Here is an 18132-nt window from a genome sequence, read left to right as displayed (position 1 = left end):
TGGGGTGCTCGAACTTCTGCACAAACTTAGGATATGGATGAGACTTCTCCAGCAGTATCTGTTGAGGTGCTCGAACTTCTGTAGCAGTATTTGATGGAGTGCTCCATGAAACCATAAGAACTCCGGACAAGGTAGTTGTCCATGAAAGTGGAAGATTGGGATAATGTTAAAGCAAATCATTCGTGACTATGAGATTTTTCATGTAGATGTTTGTTTTGTAGAGTGGCTGTCCACTTAAATTGGACCGGTGTTGTACTTCTTAATGTTGATTTTGACTTTCCAATGAAGTCAAGGATTATTGGGAAAGATAAGGTAGTCTCTGTCAATTACATATATATTTTAAATAAGACATGAGAAGCTACAAGTTCATGCTTCAAACAAAAAAAAAAAAGAAGAAGAAGCTACAAGTGGTTCTATCACAGTAATCACACAATCGTTATCATACAGGGAAATCAACATTTATAGAAGCATTTCAGCATCCATCTTTGCACAGCACACAAAAACTAAGTAGCCTTATCACAGTTATTACTACCCTTCAGCTGAGTCCAGCAAAAAAAGATTTTGTAGTCTGTCAGACAACCGCACGATCATCACAGCAGGCCAAGGCCAAACTGAGAAGAATCGTCTACAGCCGCACGGTCTACATCATAGACCGGCAACTATTAATCACGCTCTGATTGCGCGGTCCTGTTTCATCAACCAGACTGTGGTTCATGTCTCCTTAGAACTCAAGGATACAGAGGTACGAGCCTATAGAACAGATCCTGTTCAAGTAAGGTCGTGTCCAGTTTCCAAATTCCACTCCCTATAAACCAGAGTCTATTTCGCAGTGGGACTAACAAATGAAATGAAATGAGGTACAGCAAATCTGATTTCCTGAATAACTCATAACTATTCTAGCATACTTGTATTGACAAAACCGAAAATTAGAGAGTGGAACTGCTGAAACAAAGTTTCCAGACACAACATTATAGACTCATTACGTCATTTCAAAGTTTTGAGTATTCCTAGCTAGCAAGATACCTGTTTTTAAACCCCTTGTTGCTGCCCATTTGATGGCTTCTCTGCCTTTCTTGAAGCATCCTTCGTTTCCTTCTGTGAATCCTGACATTGTGCCTGTGCAGCCAGTTGTTTTCGTTTCATCTCTTCCAGGAAGGCAGAGAGGGTGATATTGTATCCAGTTAGTTTCATATCATCAAACAGTTCAACTTCAAACCAAGTTTCATAACCTCTTGGCACAACATCAAAATCCTTCTCCTCGGCACGAGCTGCAACTTTAATTTCATCCCATAATTTTTCAGCCTCATCTCTTTCTAACACGGTAATACTTTTGATACAATCGAGAGCCATCGAACTTATACCATCCTTTCCGATAAATTGAATGAATTCCCAAGGTTCATTACTTGTACGATACCAAAAAGTGTTTTTGTTTTCTTTGACTAGACTCTCATCCTTTGATGTTATTCTTACAAAATCCCCAAACTTGAATGAATTCTTAATGCTTTTGAACCCTAATAAATCAAACGCTCTCGATATTAAATTGGCAGGGCTACTAAAACCGTCAACAGCACGAGGGGGATTTTGATGTTTACCTTTTGATTCGTATACTAACTTGGGAAAAACTGGATCATTCCATCTTCTTCTTCGTTAAAACTTGTGCTGTTCTTTCCACGGCATTGAATAGTTGTGTTAAAACTTCTGTTATTATTCCTTTGATAAGATCTAATAGTTGGTGTCCTCAGAAAAGTAAGCGACATTGTTGTTAGGGTTTAACTCGAGGGGTTTGTTCACAGAGCGAGGGGAAAAAAAAAAAAGTTTGGGAAGCCACTCTGTTATATCAGAGCCAGGTTTCGATCCTGGGACCTGTGGGTTATGGGCCCACCACGCTTCCGCTGCGCCACTCTGATTTGTTGATTATTAGACGAAAATGATGATACATATACTAAACTACACCTGCAATTAGAATGGTCACCTGCTCATGACTCATTACAATGTTTCTTAGTAGTTCCTCCAATCGTTCTTGCTACTAATCACAACCCTTTCCATCCACCTGTGTTTGGAAGTATTTGTACACCTACGTTCGAGTGAGAAATTTGTTTAGTGGAAGGCGGAATCACTAATATGCATGAACAGTTGAATCACGTAACGCCACGCCGCTTCCATTGAGCAATATGCGAATTTACGATCATTTTTGCAAAAGAAATGAGGCCAGTATGGCCACTTGACATTCCTACTGCTTATAAAAAAAAAGAAAGAAAAAAACCAAGATTAATTTTTTTGAGACCACTTATTGCTGCCCGTTTGATGGCTTCTCTGCATGTCTTGGACTCACCTTCTTGAGGAAGGCAGCATCTGTCGTTCCCTCCAAAGTATCGTATCCTGATATCGTGCCAGTGCTTGTGCAACCATTTCGTTTAGTGTGTTCTCTTCCACGAGGGAGAAGTCGACATTGTATGTGTTGGGTGCAATAATCAAAAACAAGGAAAAATCAAATAAGCAAAAGTTATTGATACTTAGCTCCTTTATAATGGAAGTGATCGATTTGATGAAACGAATGAGCTTCCCATATCCCGCAACAGCAACAAAGCAAAATTTTGAAAAAACAGAGTGAGTTACGTGTTCAACACGTTGCCCTTAAGACATTAGCGCCCGGCTACACTCAAGAGTGATGCTATAGCCCTCACATGACAGATATCTCGAGGATAAAACACCCTAATACACCTACTACTAGCATATGTAGTAGATGCTCAACTTGAGCTTGTCAACTCCGAAAAAACCATAAAGGAAAATCTCGAACGCTTGAGAAAAACAATATAAAATATTTTTTTCCCCTGGGGGTCCCTCTAAATATAGAGCAACTCCTTTCCCATAGATTTTTACAAAAATAGTGAATTTGTTTATATAATTGACAAATACAACTTAAGAAGAAAAACTCCCCGATGTGGGACTAAAAGGTTTATATAGTTTCTTAAAACTATTAAAAATTGGAAATTACACAATGTGGGATTAAAAAGTTTCATTCACAAAAGAAAATAATAAATTATAATTTTTTATTAAAACTTTAAAAAATTATTTTTTCATTAATCGTTTTCCAACATTATGCAGTAATTTTGATATCTTCTAGCTCAACTTCAAACCAAGTTTTATAACCTCTCGGTGGAACATCAAAATCCTTCTCCTTAGCACCAGCTGAAACTTTAATTTCATTCCATGTTTTTTCAGCCTCATCTCTTTCTGTTTCTGACAACGTAACACTATGGATGCCACTGAATCTCGTTGAGGGAATCCCACCCTTGCAGATCATTTTAAGCCGAAGTAACTTTTGTCGGCAAATGAAAGCTGGGCCCGGCCCAGTTCCCCACTACCCGCTAACCGCCTTACACACTATCAACACATTCCTTAAGAACGATCTTTTTGGGGACCATAGTTTTTTTGGGACCATGATTCTATTTTTAGTAAGACATTTAGAAGTAAATCTAGGTCACCCCTTATCTAGATATTTATATTAATACCTAAACTACACTTCTGATTAATTTTGGGTAATGATTAGTGAAATCATTAGTGAAATGATTAAGCTAAAGAAGTAGAATTATTGAGAGAGTAAAGTTAGAGAAGATGAAGAAGAAAAACATGAAAAAAATTTACCAACCACAACCGGAGGAAGAGCATTTGAGTTATCAGGTATGCTTCAAACTTAGATAATGTTGGTTTAATTGTTCCAAACTTTCAAAAAAATGAACTTTTTTACGTAGATTTGGGCCAGTTCGGTTACCATATGTCAAGAACATGTAACCGAACAAACCTGAAAGTGCTCGGTTACGTTTTCCAAACACACAGGTTATCGAACTCGCTCGTTAATTGAGGTTTTGGTCGTACAGTGTAATGTTCGGTTTGCCCGCAATGTAACCGAACTTTAGGGTCTAGAAGTTCGGTTGCTTTTGCAAACAATAACTAACCGAACTTTACGTGAAAATAAAATTTTACCAACTGTACATAGTTCGGTTGGTTCGCAAACTTTTATCCAAAAGCGTATCTAACCGAACTCATCGATAAAAAAAAACCAAAGTTACAGTGCTATATTCGGTTACCAAGTATAAAATGGTAGGTAACCGAACTTTGAACTTAACAATTTATTTGGGTACATCTTGTGTGTTCGGTTACATATCAAATTGCTCTACCAACCGAACTTAAAGTTCGGTGATATCCTTATTTTGCGAAGGAATCAAACTTATGGGCTTGGGTTGTTCTAATACAAGGAGTTCGGTTAAAAGTATTTTTTGCGAGAGTTCGGTTAAGAAAAAATTAATTCGTGATAACCGAACTTTTTGCGACGAAACCGAACGTTTTGCGATGTAACCGAACTAAAAGTTCGGCTGAGACTTGTTTTTTGCGACGTAACCGAACTTTTCTCTGAAAAAAACCTCCATTAAACCTCTCTGCAACTTCCATTTTCAACTCATTTTGATGATTACTTCTCATTTATTCAACCAAAAACGAATGACAAGTAATGGGTTTGTGAGAATATCTTTGTTAATGTTTTAAATTAAGCTATATATATAGAGGTGGTGGTGGTTGGTGGTTGCGGTAATCGGAGGTGGTGGTGGTAATCGGTGGTTGGTGGTGGTGGTAATCGGCGGTGGTGGTGGGATGAGGTGGTGGTAATCGGTGGTTTGTGGTGGTGATAATCAGAGATATGGTGGTGGTAATCGGCGGTGGTGGGCGGTGGTGGTGGGAAGAGGTGGTGGTTATATATATATAGGTGGTTATTAGGTTGGTTTTAAATTAAATTAGGCTAAGGATAAGTTAGTCATTTCAACATTTTAAGACACCCCATATAATTATAGGGAAGGTGGTCTAATAAAACCACGATCCCCTCAAAAATACCATGGTCCCTAAAAAATCATTCTTCCTTAATCATACGATTTCCCAATCTGGGGAGGAGGGTGTTCCCTTGTGTGTATATAAAAGAACATACCTTGATTTTTCGAATCAGAAAAGGTAAAAAAATAAGTGTAATAGAGATTGATCTTGAGAGGGTTTGATTTGATGGAAGGATTTCAAAATAATACAACGATGCCACCGATTTCAGATAAACTGAACCGGAATTCACAATTTGAATTTGTGAGTAAAACATATGATATTGTGGATGATCCATCTACAGATGATTTAATTTCTTGGAGTCCAAGTAATAATAGTTTTGTTGTTTGGCAACTAGATGTGTTAGCTAAAGATATTTTGCCCAAGTATTTTAAGGCTACACAATTTTCCAGCTTTAACAGGCAGTTAAATTTTTATGTAAGCCCCTTTCTCTCTTTCCTTTAAATCTCCCCTAATTCCTTTATTATTATTTGTTCTAACTATTGATTCTTAGGTTTTAATCTTATATTTCTCTGCATACACATTTGGGATTTTATTTCTCTGCACTGTATTAGATGAGTGTTTTAATTGTGTCAAACAAACCTTTGTTGCCGCAGGGGTTCAGGAAGGTTGAACGTGACAGGTGGGAGTATGCACACAGATTTTTTAAGAGGTCAAAAACATTTGCTGAGGAGAATCAGGAAGCAAGAACCTAAAGTGCAGAAGCAGCAACAGCAACCTCAAGGACAGAGCTCATCGGTTTGCGCATGTGTTGAAGTGGGGAAATTTGGTCTTGAAGAAGAGATGGAGAGACTTACGAGGGACAAAAATGTGCTTATGCAGGAAGTTGTTAGGCTGAGGAAGCAACAACAATCAACTGATCTTCAGTTGCAAACTTTAGGGCAGCGGCTGGAAGGTATGGAGCTGCAGCAACAGCAAATGATGTCATTTTTCGTGAAGGCCGTGCAGAGTCCAGGTTTCTTAGCCCAGTTGGTGCAGCAACAGAATGTCAATAACAGACGGATTGCTGGAGTTAGTAAGAAACGAAGACTTCCTAACCTTGAGGACGGTCATTCTACTCCTGCTTCTGATGGACAGATCATTAAATACCAGCCAATATTGAATGAGGCAACACAAGCAATGTTGATGGAGCCGAACCTTGCTTCAACATCTCACAGATTAGATGTAGATACCAATGGAAATGGTGTTTTCATCGATGACATATCTTCACCATCCAGTACAGAATTAGACAGCGGGAGTACATCAAATCTGACATCCGATGTCGCTCCAACCTCTAGACATTCACTTTTATCAGTCCCATCAGGGTATTCAGGAATGTGTCCCTCTGCCGCTATTTCGGAGATTCAAGCTTCTGGTGATGTAAGGGATACGTCAACAACGACAACAACAACAAGTCCATTGGCAGACATGAGTTTCTTTGACGCACTGGAAAAGGACCTCATGCAAGACATGGGACTGGAAAACGAAGGCAATGAAATTCCTGGTGCAGATTTTGTGGGTCATGGGACAGGAAACGGGGATCTGTATAATGATTCATTGGGGGCAGAAGACACGATCTCCCCGTTCGGAAGTGGACAGTTCTCACCTGATATTGATGTGGATATGTTGGTCGACCGGTACACCACTAAGCTTCCTGGCACAAATGATTCTTTTTGGGAACAATTTCTGACAGGGCATCAGCATAATATGGATCCGTTTACACAACAAATGGGGTTTCTTGCTTCGGAAATTGATGTTGCAGCCTGAATAATTAACTGAGCTCGCTACCACTGAAATGTTAAATTGTCAATAAACTAAAATGTATTCTTTTTCAATAGAACTTTATCATCTCCTCTGAAGGTGGAGAGCTGCTCTGGGTTTACTAACTTATAAATTCTGGTTTCTTTTTTTGTTGATAATAAAATTCTGGTTATTTTGAATAGATCTATTCATGTCTTCTGAATTTTCTCAAGTGATCGACTTTCTTACCAGGACCAAGGTTACTGCGAGCTATTCTTTTTTTCTTTTTTCAACTTTCTGAATTTTAACCATCTCACTGCAGTTGGGCAGACTTGAATGCATTTGAATGATCACTTAAAACCAAGAGCCAGAACCAGACATAAACCTTGACAAAGAAATATACTAGTATATATAGCACCAAATGTTGAAAATTTATTCATGCACTGATAAGGTAAGATCACAACTGCATAAAGCAAAAGATGACTGGACAAACAAAAGATAAGTTTCTCACAGACAGAAAACAAAAGATAAGGTTCTCATAGATAGCAAAACACACCAATAGAAGCTAAACAATCTTCTTCGAAACCAATGCCATCAGCAGAAACGTTCAATTACCACCACGGAGACGAAGGACAAGGTGAAGGGTGGACTCCTTCTGAATGTTGTAATCAGCAAGAGTGCGACCATCCTCGAGCTGCTTTCCAGCGAAAATCAACCTTTGCTGATCTGGAGGAATTCCCTCCTTGTCCTGGATTTTGGCCTTGACATTATCGATAGTGTCAGAGCTCTCCACCTCCAAGGTGATTGTTTTCCCAGTCAGGGTCTTCACGAAGATTTGCATACCACCACGAAGACGCAAGACAAGGTGAAGTGTGGATTCCTTTTGTATGTTGTAGTCAGCGAGGGTACGCCCATCTTCCAATTGTTTCCCTGCAAAAATCAACCTCTGCTGATCTGGTGGAATACCTTCTTTGTCCTGAATCTTGGCTTTTACATTGTCAATGGTATCTGAACTCTCAACTTCTAAAGTGATGGTCTTCCCAGTAAGGGTCTTCACAAAAATTTGCATACCACCTCTGAGACGAAGCACCAAATGGAGAGTGGACTCCTTCTGGATATTGTAGTCGGCAAGGGTCCGACCATCTTCCAATTGCTTTCCTGCAAAGATCAAACGCTGCTGGTCCGGAGGAATACCTTCCTTGTCCTGAATCTTGGCTTTTACATTGTCAATGGTATCTGAACTCTCAACTTCCAAGGTAATTGTCTTTCCAGTAAGGGGGTCTTCACAAAAATTTGCATACCACCTCTGAGACGAAGCACCAAATGGAGAGTGGACTCCTTCTGGATATTGTAGTCGGCAAGGGTCCGACCATCCTCCAATTGCTTTCCTGCAAAGATCAAACGCTGCTGGTCCGGAGGAATACCTTCCTTGTCCTGAATCTTGGCTTTTACATTGTCAATGGTATCTGAACTCTCAACTTCCAAGGTAATTGTCTTTCCAGTAAGGGTTTTCACAAAGATCTGCATACCACCTCTGAGTCGAAGAACCAAATGGAGAGTGGATTCCTTTTGGATGTTATAGTCTGCAAGAGTACGACCATCTTCCAATTGCTTTCCAGCAAATATCAACCTCTGCTGGTCTGGAGGAATACCTTCCTTGTCTTGGATCTTGGCCTTGACATTATCAATAGTATCGGAACTCTCAACTTCCAAAGTAATGGTCTTGCCAGTCAGGGTTTTGACAAAGATTTGCATACCACCTCGAAGACGAAGGACAAGATGGAGAGTGGATTCTTTCTGGATATTGTAGTCAGCTAGAGTTCTTCCATCTTCCAACTGTTTCCCAGCAAATATTAAACGTTGTTGGTCTGGGGGTATTCCTTCTTTATCTTGAATCTTAGCCTTGACGTTGTCAATGGTGTCTGAGCTTTCAACCTCAAGGGTGATGGTCTTTCCAGTGAGGGTTTTCACAAAGATCTGCATCTGTAAATCAATTATAACAACAAACTCATCAGATGATGATAACTAGAAGTACAATAAACAGATAGGCATTCTAGAATTACATGAAAAACCAATACAAAAGGCATCCAACTGTCAATATTTCAAGCTCTGAATAGTTGAGCAACATAACCAAATTACAAAGGCATCCAACTGACAATATTTCAAGCTATGAATAGTTAAGCAACATCAAGCTTACATATACAAGACCAAAAAACAAGGGCATCCAAATTGACATATTTTCAAGATCAGAATAGTTGAGCAACATCAAGCTTACATACAACATATTAGTCTACAACTCTTATGATACCATAAATTGAAGCAACAGCAGATCCATAACAATTTAAAACCTAACTTAACAGGAACTGACCTACGTATGATCAAATAAGAAACCAAGCCATATCAATCCGAGATGATCAACAAACAATATACACGAAAACAAAGATCCAACTAATTCCAAACATAATAAAACACAATTCAAAATCTCCAACTAATGTCGTCGTCAAATACACCAAAAACAACACAATAACGACTATCCCTATCGAAGCAAGATGATTAAAAAAAAAAAACCCATTAACCACACACAGAGTCTAAATCTATGCAGAAAGATCTCATAAAAAAAATATATCAACAAGAACAAATCAATCAATCAATCACTAACCCCTTAAATCTTCATAATTAAATCAAAAAGAAAAATAACAGGATCAAGGTTCCTAGATTAGATTACCTTGAGAGAGGAGGGTATTGAAGAAACTCAGTTTAGATCGCCGAATATTAAGATTGATTTTTCCGAAGAGATGAGATGAGATGAGATGAGATGAGATTGAGAAAGACCGGAAGAGTCTATTTATTATCGTACCTAATGCTCCTCGGTCCTACACGGAAGAGGATAATTCACGAACCGCCTAAAGATAGTACTCCGGAGTCTTATTAAATTCTAGAATCGTTTCTAGAATCGTCTTTTTCTTTTCCTAAATCCGGAGTCTTCGCGGATAATGTGGACCCGAAATATCGCAGAAGGCATCGCTAAACCTCACCCAGATAAGATAACCCTAAACCGTATTTTTCCCCGATGTAGAAAGGGGAAATTAGGCTCAGGCCCAACCCATGGATAACCCATAATATGAGGCCCTTAATTAAAAAAAGTTTAAATCTAGGCCCCGAGTTTTTAAAAGACCTTGATACCCTTATGCATATTGTCAAGCCCATAATTAAATAAAATTTAAATCTAGGCCCAAAATTATTAAATCTAGGCCCGAAATTATTAAAATACAGTGCGAAGGTGTAAACAGAAGTTACACATGCATATGGCATGTGTAACCAGAAGTTACACATCCTTATGATATGTGTAATGCAAAGTTACACTTGTATATATATGCAAATAAATAGACATCAAAAAAAAACACAAAAAAAAAAAGTTATTACTTTAATATTCATTTACGATAATTTCTTAGCATGTGTAACTAGAAGTTACACACGCATCTGTTTAGTGTAATTGAGAGTTACATATGTGTCTATCTAGTGTAACTGAGAGTTACACATGCATCTGACTTGTGTATTCAGCGTCAACTCCAGTTCCAGCGAGACCATTACCACGTTTAAGCAATTAGCTTTTATGAAGTTATCTAAAACCTGAAATATAACAACAAGCAATCAGTATGTATACGATTAAAATGAACAGTACATAAAACAATGTATATTTCAGTTTCACAAGCATCTGACTAGTGTAGCTAGCGGTTACACATGCATCTGAATTGTGTAACTGAGAGTTACACATGCATATAACATGTGTAACTAGGAGATACACATTCATCTGGCTAGTGTAGCTAGCAGTTACACATGCATATGACTAGTGTAACTAAGAGTTACACATACATATTGATATGTGTACCCAAAATCAGTATGTGTAAGTAAAAGTTACACATCTAATTAACATGTGTAACTTGCAGATACACATGCATCTGAATTATGTAAGTAGGAGTTACACATGCATCTGACTTAGATATGTCAACATAAAATCAGCAAATTCATCTCTAAATGAATAACACTAGCAAAAACGAGAGGTGACTATCAAGCAATTACCAGTCATAAAATAATACAGTTAACCTTGCAAGTGAATGAGAAGCTCTTAATTAAGATATCACTGCTTCAGCAGAAAGACGTTGTTAGCACTGTATTAACAGAAAGACGTTTTACAGCGCTAGTCTAGATGTACCTAAGCCATTTTCATATTATCGATGACAAAGGACATTTTAAGCAACAGAAAGTAAAGCTTCAGACAGTAATTATACTGGCAAAATAATACAAACACCTGGGAACCTTGTGCTAGCACATTAATATCGCAAAAAATGATCACACAACTGATTCAGCAGGGTATAGATATGAACCCAGGAAAACAAAATGCATGTGTAATCAGTAGTTACACATGTAAACAATAGTTACACATGCATATTAGCATAAGTTACACATACAATCATCATGTGTAACTAGAAATTACACATCTAATTATTATGTGTAACTATAAGTATAACCTGCATCTAATTAGTCTAATCTGCATCCACTACTACTCCCTACTACTAGGACTTGATGTTCTTTTCTCAATTTCATAAATATAACCACTATAACATATCCCATCAAATTAGCATGTGTAACTATAAGTTACATATGCATATCCCATCAAATTAGCATGTGTAACTATAAGTTACACATCTAATTTGCATGTGTAACTAGTAGATACACATTTATTTGGCTTGTGTACCTAGAAGTTACATATTTAATTAGCATGTGTAAATACTAGTTACACATCCATAGTCTGCACCTGTTTATCCTAACATGCATCTAGCATGCAATATTGAGTTCTCAGACTCAGGCCATAACTTACCACATATCAATTCCATCGGAACCCATGTCCTGCAACTGCAACCAACACCAACTGAGTACAAATCTCAGCACCAGCCAGCTTCATTTCCTCTATTCCATACCACTGTCTTAACTGTAGTTGCACCAGTACATGTAATGTTAACTCCTAACATAAATCTACCTGAGCATCATTAACTCAAACCATTCTGATTCTTCAACCAGTGCATACCTGAGCTATATGATAGCAATAACAGTACTCGTTCATTACAAACCAATGCCAAATCTGCATCTGTACAACTTGCACACTCCTACAGCTCTCTATGAACTTTCATACTCTGAAATCAACACATCCATAACCTGTTCAGTACCATTTCATTACAAAAGATCAGCATACCTTCCACTACAAATTTCATCAAATCATAGCATATGTATAATCAGCTAACTAACACTCATAAACAAGCATGTATAATCATCTAGTACACATAAAATGCATGTGTACTTTGGAGTTACACATGCATATAAAATGTGTAATTTGGAGTTACACATGCATATGAAATGTGTAATCAACAGTTACACATGTCATATAAGGTGTGGTGGCTCTGGTAGTCACTCCAGCATCTTCCTAGATGCTCATATACAAATCACCTCCAATACATGAATACTAGATACTTCAGTTGTAGAAGGCCAAGGAAGTACCTATTCAGATATAAACGAAGACTCACAAACATCAAATAAAACATACAACTACAGGCCAGGAGCAAACAGCTAAAAAAGGATTGGTTTCACATGAACATCATTCTTGGTTCAGTTTAAATATGTCAATATATGTGATGATATCAAGTGCCAAAGCTAGTCTATCAGTCAAGTCCAGTGAATTACTTGTAAAAGTTTCAGACACATAACAAAAGGTACTGGCATTTAAAAATCGAAACACAAACCTTCATCCTTGCACTTCTGATACAATTAAGCAAGCTCTATGTAGTTTAACGTAGTCAATCCACTACAAAAGAAAAATTCAGGAACAAATAAAATAATCAAAATTATTGCCAGCACCATTCAATAGTTTCTAAGAACTGTATATGCATATCTCATCAAATTAGCATGTGTAACTTATAGTTACACATCTAATTAACATGTGTAACTAGTAGATACACATCCATTTAGCTTGTGTACCTATAAGTTACACATTTAATTAGCATGTGTAACTACTAGTTACACATCCATAGTCTACCAATGCTAGTTAAACACGCAGACTGTCACGTAGAGTACACATAGCTGCAAACTGATAAACAAGGATATGGTTATAGAAATCACATGATATCCTTCTCAGAGTCGATAAAAGATGAGATTATAGATGGCTTTCATATTTAAAACATGATGTGCATAAAAATATATTTCATACCAAAACACCATCACATATATTGACATATTTAAACTTACAGTGTCTAACACAGCTCCAACATCCATACCAAACCTCTAAAGCTTCATACAAAAACACCACCACTAACTCCAAATACAAATTATCCATACTAAACCTCTTAGCTTCATACCAAAACACCACCACTAACTAGAAATTACACGAAGATAAGACCTTGGGTGTTTTGGAAGTAATGTCTCAATAATGGGGGGAGGAAAGTTCCTGCAATTGCTTTTGTCTCAACAATTGGGTGCTTTTGTTTGCTTAGCATGTGTAATTAGGAGTTATACATGCACCTGACTAGTGTAACTGAGAATTACACATCCATATATGACATGTGTATCCAGCAGTTCAATGAAAACACATATGTAACTATAAGCTACACATTCAATTAGCATGTGTAACTCCTAATTACACATGTGTATACGCAAATTATACATGTGTATACGCAAGTTACACATGAAATTTGGATGTGTAGACGCAAGTTACACATGTTGTGCATCAGAATTCTAAGACTCATACACTTGCACAGTAATTTCTAAGTATCAAACTATCCATACACATTAATGAAACAACACAGAACATGTCGTATTGCTATAAATTTGTACACAGAATACAAAATTAATGAAACAACACAAAACATGTCATATTGCTATAAATTTGTACACAAAATACATCTATTCATAAAAAATGTTGAAAATAAAGCAAGTTATGTCAAATAAGAAAGAAAGAATCAGCTTACTTACCACTGACTTCAGATCCTCCTCCAAAACTTCTCCAATACCACCAACTCAACCACTACAACCTCCTCATCTTCCACCAGAACCTGCATATCCACCACCAACACTGCCACAGATTCATCAATCAAACGATGTGTAGGCGAGATAAGCAAAATAAAAACAAAAACAAGTCAACAACAACAACAAAAACAACAATATCCTAAACGCATACCTAGATTTAAAACTTGTTGATTCAATTAAAAACGAGAGAAATCTTATTGATTTTCAGATATTTTCTCGTATGACGAATTCATTTCTGCTGCTGTTGAAGATCTTCTTAGTTCCATTGTTGAATCTGCATAAAAAGTAAGTAATTAGGGTTAAAACTACATTAAAGATCTTCGATTGATTCAAAGAAAAATCAGGTTCTTCTTCTTCTCATATATGAACAGAATCAATCAAAATAAAAATCAAAAACCTAATCGAATTAATCGAACTAAGAAAAGTAAGAATGATGAACCTAATCGGAAATGATTTCTGCTCCTTCGAATCGACTGAAACTTAGATTCGATTCAAAATCTTCAAAAAAAACAGTCGATCCAACGAAAACCTAACCTGATGCAGCTTAAAAACTAACTAAAACCTAGATTCAAATGAAATCGATTGAATGATTGATTCGTATTTGAAGATTAACTGATGATCAGCTGCAAAAACTACTGGATCGATTCGTCTTCTTCTTCTTCACAGATCTGAAATGCTGGAGCCGAGAGAGAAAGAGATGGAGAAGAAAGAGAAAGAGAAAGAAGAAATGAAATATCTTCTGATATATTCCTCTTGTATATATACTAAAGGGTAGTGTTGCCATTATTAAAATTCGTAATAATTAATTATGGGCCAGATCTGAAGAAAATTTGATGTTTGGGCCTAGTAATATCATTTTCTGAAAGTATGGAGTTGACAATATATGATCCATTTAGTGGGGCTTCTATATATTGAACCCATATAGTAGGGGGTTCTAGTATTTTTCACATGTAGAAATTAACATTTAGTTCCATGGTTACCGGATTTTGGACGCTCTAGTCCTACCATCTCAAGCCTAGTATTAGAAAGTCCAAATTTACTCACTTTAGAACGAGTCGGTCCTTTTACGAACGAGTCGGTCCTTTTACGAACGATTCAGTCCAAATTTTCTTTTTATGTTTACAGAAATGACCCTTATGTAGAAACAACAAAACTTATTTGGTACTAAATCATTTCTTCATCGTCTTTTAATCGACAGAGCTTTACAACAAACTTTCGGTTTTAGTTTCAGCTTTATTAATCTTACGAATTTCTTTGCTTTCTCTCTCAATATGTTGTTCTTCTAGGTCTAATGTTTCTCTGAAACCCTAGAAATTAAGAGAGAAGGCACCAGATCGGTGGAAAGGTTTATGTATATGTCAGATTCAGAGGAGGAGATTCAGAACTTGTATACGTGAGAAACAATCTTCTCTAGAAAGCCTAACAACTTCAGATTCGGTTCACAGTTAATGTTTCGATCAGTTATTGGATGATGATTCTTGTCATTCTGAACCTGTACAATCAATATGATTCAAGTTTATTTGCATGTCTTGGGACAAACGATGAGTTCTGAAGGAGAGATCTTGAAGTTCGTAAGGATTTTATTTATCTTTTTGTTTGATAGATTATACATTGAACTGGAAATTGGATCTTGTTTTTATTTTGGTTTTGTTGGATTTGGGGATTCTGGTGGATTCGTTTACATCGAATTGGAGATTGGTTTACACGATATTGATAAGGATTTGGTTCATGAAATTTATGACACGTCTTTACATTTTTGGAAATATAGATGTCTTATACAGTTTATGATACGGAAATGAAAATCGAAATTGGGGTCCAAAATGAATGATTTGTATCAAACATTCTTTTAGAATTGGTTTTTATTGTGCACTGTATGCATTGTATCTAAGAGGAATATTTTTATTGATTTTAACCTTCTCTTGCATTTTTCTACAGACCCCTCAAAAACAACTCCACAACTCCATTCCTGGCATGTCAAATGATGGAACTACTCTTGCTCCTGGCTCATCATTGGGTAATAAGAGTGTTGTGATGGATAATGTCCCAACATATTTCGGTTACTTGGCGTAGTGCACGGATTAATCAACAGGTTTGTAATTCTTTCATCAGTTTTTTGCTAATACATATAGGTCCCGCGGTTTGCAAATGCTTAACCTGTACTTTTGCAAAGTTTGTGTTAGCTATAGAGGATCTTTGTCACAGCTGACATATCCCTTCGCAAATAAAACATTTATTAAAACGATAGGCGTCTCTTGTCTGTATGGATATCCATGTGGTACTCTTTATATTATGTGCCTGGTGATTGGTAGATCTTGAGTAATAAGTAGACTGGTCTGGTCAATTGGTTCCATTTTTTATTTTGGAAGTTGGATAGAGAGTATTAGAGAATATATTATACTGCTTTAATTATTTTTATTAAGGAGAATATCTCCTGTCATAATTATTGTAATGAGGAGATTATCTCCGCCATAATTTTTGTATTCCCAAAAGGGATACTATTGTTTTATATAATAAGAATCCTGGTGAATAGAAATCACTAAGGAAGTTATCATCAAATCCAAGATGGTATCAACCCCCTACGATCCTATTTTCTCTAAACCATTAAAAATCAATGGAGAGGGAACAACTGAAGCTCACAGACATTGCTGAGGCATATAGTTCTATGCATCTACAGCAACCCGATGATGCTTTCTACATGGATACCGGTGCTACGTCGCACCTCACTGCTGATCCAGGTAATCTACACAACGTTTTCAATTCTAGCAATGTACGATCTATCTTAGTTGGCAATGGCAATAGTATTCCAGTTACTGCCAGTGGTACCAAGTTCATAACCCTTCCCTCTCGTACTCTTGAACTCAAAAATACCCTTGTTGTTCCCGATATTATCAAAAACTTAGTTTCCGTTCGTAAGTTCACCACTGATAATCGTGTGTCTGTTGAGTTTGATCCTTCTGGTTTTTCTGTGAAAGATCTGAGTTCGAGGAAAATTGTCCTTCGATGTAATAGTTCCGGGGAGCTCTACCCGATCACCAACTCTGCCGTGCCACCACAAATATCATCCCAGTCTTCCCCCATTTCTCTTGCTGTCTTTTCGCCAGATATTTGGCATAGCCGCCTTGGTCATCCCGGCAAGGCTGTTTTAGATGTTCTTCGTACAAATAATTCTATTCATTGTAATAAGAATCAAAATTCTAAACTTTGTCAATCATGTCAAGTTAGTAAACATGTTAGATTACCATTTTATGAATCAAAGTCCATTACTTTTGCACCATTTGATATCATTCACAGTGATTTATGGACCTCTCCTTTACACATAGAGACCGGTTTCCGTTATTATCTTCTATTACTGGATGATTTTACCAACTATCTTTGGGTTTATCCACTAAAGTTTAAATCCCAAGTTTATGAAAAGTTCTTGGAATTTCGTTCATTTGTTCAAACTCAATTTGAACGTCAAATTAAATGTTTTCAATGTGACATGGGCCGCGAATTTGACAATTCTTCCTTCCATACTTTTGCTCGTTACAATGGTCTTGTTTTCGTTTCTCTTGCCCCCAAACTTCCTCCCAAAATGGCAAGGCTGAACGCATGATTCGCCGTGTCAACGACATCACTCGCACTCTTATGTCTCACGCTTCCGTTCCCCCTAAATATTGGGTTTATTCTCTTCATATGGCTGTCTATCTCCATAATATTCTACCCACCAAAGTCCTTCATAATCAATCACCTGTGTCTATTCTTTATCAACGCCAACCAACGTATGATCATCTTCGTACATTCATTTGCCTTTGCTATCCAAATATCTCCTCCACAACTCCCCACAAACTCGCCCCTCGTTCCACTAGGTGTGTCTTTCTTGGTTTTCCTCCTAACCACCGTGGATACCGCTGCTTAGATCTCACCACACACAAAATAATCTTGTCCCGTCATGTGATATTTGACGAGAGTGTTTTCCCATTTTCTACCCCTCCTCAAAACAACCCCCTGATGACGACGATGTGTCTCCTTCTTTTTTTAACTCCTCCCATAATAATCACCTCTCTTACCCATCCTCTAGTACTGCTCATACTGTATACCAATCATCTCCTATTCAGCCTACTCCACCTGACATCTACATCCCACCTCATCGTCGCAACACATTATCTACTCCTCCCATCCAAACGTCTTTCTTCCCTCCTGCCACTTCCGTCCCCACTAAGTCAGCAGGCCCCATCACCATTTCTTCTTCCCCCAATACGTCAGTTCCCACTCCCACTTCCCAATGTCAGTTTCCACTCCCACCTCCATACCCCACTGAGTCAGCAGCTCCCATCACCTCTTTTTCTTCTTCTTTTCCCACTGCGTCAGATCCCACTCCAACCATTTCTGCACCATCCAATCATTGCGTACATCCTACTGACGTTAACCCCTCATCCCCACCAACCACTTCTTCCCCTACAACAACCACTGTCCCTACAC

The 18132-nt window shown here is 37.5% G+C and overlaps 1 long non-coding RNA gene, 2 other non-coding genes and 2 pseudogenes across 3 annotated transcripts; 1 reads left to right on the top strand and 4 right to left on the bottom strand.

Annotated features, from left to right (window-relative positions):
- Positions 1 to 565: 565 nt before the first annotated feature.
- LOC113339152 lies at positions 566 to 782 on the bottom strand. Its single transcript, XR_003354981.1, has one exon. It is a non-coding gene; the product is annotated as a small nucleolar RNA U3 (small nucleolar RNA).
- Positions 783 to 1835: 1053 nt separating this feature from the next.
- Positions 1836 to 1907, bottom strand: TRNAM-CAU. Its single transcript has one exon. It is a non-coding gene; the product is annotated as a tRNA-Met (tRNA).
- A 3139-nt stretch (positions 1908 to 5046) lies between these two features.
- On the top strand, positions 5047 to 6624 carry LOC113338558 (annotated as a pseudogene).
- Positions 6625 to 6983: 359 nt separating this feature from the next.
- On the bottom strand, positions 6984 to 9503 carry LOC113338353 (annotated as a pseudogene).
- A 684-nt stretch (positions 9504 to 10187) lies between these two features.
- LOC113338356 lies at positions 10188 to 12455 on the bottom strand. Its single transcript, XR_003354737.1, has 4 exons — positions 12393 to 12455; positions 11684 to 11789; positions 11477 to 11587; positions 10188 to 10227 (listed from the first exon to the last, which is right to left on the bottom strand). It is a non-coding gene; the product is annotated as an uncharacterized LOC113338356 (long non-coding RNA).
- Between the last annotated feature and the right edge of the window lie 5677 nt (positions 12456 to 18132).

This window comes from Papaver somniferum, unplaced genomic scaffold (genome assembly GCF_003573695.1).
Source record: "Papaver somniferum cultivar HN1 unplaced genomic scaffold, ASM357369v1 unplaced-scaffold_19, whole genome shotgun sequence".
In the NCBI taxonomy this organism is placed as follows: Eukaryota; Viridiplantae; Streptophyta; class Magnoliopsida; order Ranunculales; family Papaveraceae; genus Papaver; species Papaver somniferum.
Note: the sequence above shows the minus strand (reverse complement) of the source record. Positions and strands in the feature narration are given on the sequence as shown.